Source organism: Corvus moneduloides, chromosome 1, assembly GCF_009650955.1.
Source record: "Corvus moneduloides isolate bCorMon1 chromosome 1, bCorMon1.pri, whole genome shotgun sequence".
Lineage (NCBI taxonomy): Eukaryota > Metazoa > Chordata > Aves > Passeriformes > Corvidae > Corvus > Corvus moneduloides.
In genome coordinates this window covers 154,397,341-154,402,848 of record NC_045476.1, presented here as the reverse complement: position 1 = coordinate 154,402,848, position 5,508 = coordinate 154,397,341, and positions in this window count along the sequence as shown.

Here is a 5,508-nt window from a genome sequence, read left to right as displayed (position 1 = left end):
TCTAAATTGACCTCTTTGTGTTTGCATATGTGGAGGAATCTTCTGGCATTGTTTCTTCTGGGTAGATTTTCTGTCTTTCTCTCATTCTGAAGATTATCCCTGTTCTTTCCTCAATTCAGTGAATGTCATGTCATGCCGTTAGAGTCCTGCCAAGAGAAAATGGATAGTAATTTCTTCTCAGCTCATTATCACAGCTCTTTAAACAACCTGAGGGCTGTGAATTAATGATTTAAGTCAGGCCCTGATTAAAATCCTGCTGTCAACAGGGACGGCCAGAGTGATTTCCCTATCTGTGAGTTGCCCTCTCAGCACAGTCACCTCCTAAGTTACCCCATGAAGGAGATAAGGACTTGCAGTCCCCACCAGCACCACCTCCTGGGATATGGTGCAGGAGCATAGCAGGGGAAAAGGTGGGTCTTTTGTGAGGTAGATCTGTCAGGCAGGGAAATGCTGTTCCCAAAGAGGAAGACATGGGCCTCAGGACAGCTGCATGGTCTTCATCCTGGGATGTTTCCAAGACCTGACTGAATAAAACTCTGTGCAGCCTTGTCTGATCTCATGGCTCACCCTGCCTTGAGCAGGAGCTTGAATTAGAGACCACTGGAGGTCACCTCCTCCCTGAATTACCCTAAGATCTTATAATCATATGAGAGAAGATGTAGATGAAAAATAATATAACAGAACCTGACAAGTAAGAAGAGGAGAGTGAAGAATTTATGTCAAGGAGATGGGTTCATGAGTGTTTCTCTCTGTCTGGCCCCTTCCCCCTTTTGAGTACACCACCACTCTGCATGATGATGTCTCTTTCAGGCCCTCTGAGGTGTGTTGACTGATGGCATCAAATTCCCATTGAAAACAGTATTTCTGAAGAACTGGACCTGTGTTTCCCCTCTTGGATCAATGTGACAGCAGTAGCACCTGGCCATCTAGTTATAAGATGGGGCAAGATAAATGGGAGATGGGAAAGATGTGTGGCTTTTAAGAACAATCATTGGTGTCTCACACAGGTGTAATAGGATGTTCTGACATTTTAAAGGCCTGATACTTCTTTGGCAACATTTCTAGCCACCTAAAAATATCAGGGGCAGATCCTGAATGCTTTTATCACGGATATTTTAATGTTCAGACCCAGCAAGAACAGAGCAATGTAGGATCTAAGTATCTTCTTGTTGCCGTTGCCATGGGTCTCTTGTAACCAGAGACTATAGGACGGATAGATGAAGAATCTACTTTGGTGTTCAGTGATAGAGTGATATTTTATCCCCCAGCACACTGTATGCTCAGACCAAGATAAGCTGGCAGGTACCCATTCTCAAATTATGTAGTTCGAAGAAAAAGCCAGCGGGTGTCTGAAATACACATGAAGTAGCTGGTTTAGGCAAAGGATTTGTTTTAAAATATTCCAACAAGAGTTCCCAAAGCTGTATAAGTGGTTTCTGAGAAACCTCTAGAAGCTCAGCACTCCTTAAACCAGCTACATCCTTATTTAATGTGAAGCACATAGCTTTGGCAGCCAAATTTATTTTTGCCTGAAGACTGTTTTAATTAACGCTAGTAGGTCATTCTGACTAAAGAAGAGTGCAATTGCTTTCATCTTAATCTTTCACTCTTTAATTAGAGATTGGCCTGAAACCAAGCCAGGAGCCCACACATCTTCACACCCACATATACTGGGCCAAAGTCATTATTGAATTACATGCTGTACCTCTCTATCTGTACACAATGCAAACAGTGACTCTTGGGAAGTTGCTCTGTGACTCCGATGCTGTAAAAATTGTCCCCGTGCCTCTATAAGTTTAGATCAGGGATTCAAGACCAGTATCTACAGATGTAGCCTGTTACCCTTGCCTACAAAATCAGAACCAAATCCAGATAAGTATCATACCAATGTGAATGGCAGCTGTGGCAATAGCACTCAGGGAAATCATGTTTGCTGAGCAGCTAAATAGAAAATTAATAATGTAATATTTACAGAGGAATGAGAGAGAAGTATCATAAGGATATCTGGACTTAAAAGAATAGGAAGAAGATCACATAGCTGACAACTAGCAGTAGCAGAAAGAAAGACTTTTCTGTGGGCAAGAGACAACATTCACAAATTGCAACAAAGGAAATTCCTATCAGACATATGGAAACAGATTGTCCAGAGAGGTTGTGAAATCTGCATCCTTCAAGATTTCAAAAGTTCAACTGGACAAGTCCCTGAGCAACCTAATGTTCTCCCAGCCTGGGCTGGGCTGTCACCCCAACCAGCCACCACTGGTGCTTGGGGCATCTTCCCATCCTCTCCACGGCATCTGATTAATTATGATCCCTATAACTGTCTCTTTATACAATGAGGAATGTTAATCTTGGGTTTTGTTCCCTCTCCCAGTTTTATTAAGACCATAATAAGGGATATTTTTTCTTGTCCCCTATCAATTTAGACTGAAAACTTGGGTAAAGGGATGAGCTGTCTCTTGATTACTGTGGGGGCTGGTAGTCATTGAGACAGCGCACGTAACACTGAATAAGCTCGGTGAAGTCTCTGCCTTGAACAGTCCTTTTTCTTTATCCATATTTGTTCATTTTCACCTGAATTGTAATAGGATCAGTGTATGAGTTTTAGAAGTTGTCTGACATCACCACTCTGTGCACCTGCCTGCTGGCTGGTCAGATTACAGCTTTTTTCCGCTCTGTTGCTTAGTGCATGATAATAGACATTTCATCATCCCATTGCATTAAAACATAGTAAGAGCTGCTCTGGATCAGATCAAAAGTTCAATCACCATAATTTCAAAACCAAATGATCCCAAACAGTAAAGGAGAAAGAGCAGAAGGAGCAGAGTGAGTATATAGCATTGCAACAACATGTTCGTTCTTTGGTAGATGCTTCTATTTTCTAGAAGTTGGCCACAGATGGAGTTTGTACAGCAGCAATTGTAGAGAGTCACAGTTTTAACAGCCCCCAATGGCTCCAGCCCATCAAGGGCTATGGGGCACCTGCAGCATCACATCCCACAGTGCTGCTGGGTCACATACCCTGTGAATGAGCTCACTCTCCCATTTGTACGTGGTATTCAGACAAGACCATTATCTGTGCAAGATCTCACTCCCATGGTAATACAGTATTTTGTGTTCCCAAAAAAACCACTCAGGTCTGGTTCAGTCAATAGCATACCTCCCTAGAAAACCTGCCCCAAGAACTCATTTAGAAACAGATTTTATCTGACAATTTAGACTGTCCCACAGCAGAAACAGCTCTACTCTCTCAGCAAGGCTCATGTCCCCTCCCCCTGACCCACTACAGTGGGGCCATACAGGACGTACTGTCTTTGGTATGAAAAGTGATTTCTGGTCTATTTATAAAGAAAATCCCAACTAAGCAGTGCTGATGTGCCCACTTGCTTGTAGATGTGTCTGAAGCCATAATCTCTGGGAAAAAATATGAAGAGAGTTTTAAAGCAGGCAGCAGGAGCTTCATTGCTCAGAAGCCCTGGCCTCAAATTGGCAGGGACCTGTGTGGGGATTCAGCAAGGGGCAACACCACCCTCCCCACCCCTTCAGAGCAATAAGCTATTTAAACAGCACACTCTGTACTCTGGGTTAGCAGGAATTTGTGTAACTGCACGAAGCCATCAAGCCTGGGATCTTCTAAATAAATGCCACATTTATCAGTATCTGAAGCACAAGAACATCCCACCTAGCCTTCCCCAACCCCATAAAGCACTGTAATTATTGAAGTCAGATAGCATCATTTGTTTCTTTAAGGGTTAAAAGAATAATCCACAGTTGCTGCCAGGACGAGGCCGAACTAAACGGGCAACAAAGAGTTACCAGCCAGAAGAGAGATATAAAGCTAAATCAATCATCAGAATGGACTGCAACAAGAGCATATACATACAGAGCAAGAAAGAAAGCAAGAGGGCGTTTTGTTTGGGTAGCTAATGTTCCCTGGACGAGGAGAGAGAGAAATTCTCCTTTGGGTTTTTAATGCCACTCTAAATATTTATAGCAAGATCATGTCCAGCTGGTGAGGCAGTGGCGGCAAGGAATAGGGAGGGAGGGTACATTTTCCCCAGCACACCAACATCGTTCTCTGGGTCATTTCTTTACTTGAGAAGAGGGAAGAGGCTGTAGATTGCCATGTTTACCCTCAGAGTGACTCATCTGCAAGAGCCAAGTCCAGTGGCTCCTGCTCTTCCCCTCCCTCACCTCGCCTCATACCCATGCATGCACACACACACAGATTGTGTGGGCAGCCTCCAAAAAGCTATGCCAGCCTGAATCCACCCTGTCTTTAACATGGGGCTGGGCCTTCAGGGTTTTGACTGGCCTTCAGGCATTTCACTACGTTGTTACACTGCACTGAAAAGCCTCTTGGAAAGGCCATGTACAGCATGCCCGTGATGCAAAACTGCCATTTTTAGAGGAACAGGCTGCCCACATCCCTGTGATCTGCTGCACCGTGGATGCAGGGGCAGGAACATATGGAGGACTGCAAACACCAGCATGGCATGGGAGTTGACATAAAGGCACTGTGGCTCCCAATGATTTTTGCTCATCTGCCTTGCTGTGACTAAATGCAGGCATGACTCACCCGTGAGCTTTGGCTTTGAAAATATGAGAAGGACTTTTGCTTTAACCTTGTGTTTTCCTGTCATAGTGAGGCTTAGAAACTACATTTTTTGATTCAACCCCACCCTAGAACAAAGGGAGAAATCTCAGCAGAGATGAGGAGCCCAGTCCAGTTACCTAGACAAGGGCAGCGAATTCTATTTCTCTTGAAACACCCAGGAACTTGGCATAGAGCTGGGACACATCACACTGGACCCGCTGGAGACCCCGGCAGGGAACCAGCTGGGGTTCTGGAGCATCCTCCACTGCCACAAGGCATTTGACTGATCGCAGCCCTGAGGATGGATTTAGGCCCATCATCATAGATGCCTACCATGGGAGGGTTAGATGTGGGCACCTACATGTGATTGACACAGCTGAGCACCTGTGGACACCCAGCAGTGCCTGGAGGACTGTTCACCTGCCCAAATACATGTTGCACATACTGGTGACCTGAATTACTTGGCAGACTTAGTTGTATTGACTAGACCTCACTGGCTGCAAAAGGAGCTTGGACACCTTGTTCATTTGCAGGCATCAGCGGTCAGCCACCCCACTGAAGCGTGTGGCCTGGGGAGCTCTGTGCCACCCTGGGAATTGCCACTCTGGAACCTTGGTTTCCAGCATGCTGTGCTCACTGCAGCAACCTGCTCCAGTCCTCCCACCTGTAACACTGAGCTTCCTCAAGCCATCTGATTGAGAAGTTCTTTGCTAGGGGTTTCAGAGAGCTGAGGTCCTTAGACAAAAGGCCACAACCTGGTGTTTTCTATATGAAATACCAAGCAGCATCATAACGATAAACTGCTCCAAGAGTGAGCTTCACTTTCTGCTTGGTGAAGGTAGTTGGGCTTTCCCTGCCCGGCTTGGAGTACTGCTGCATGCAGGGGTCCCAGTGCCTCAGCATCTCCCACC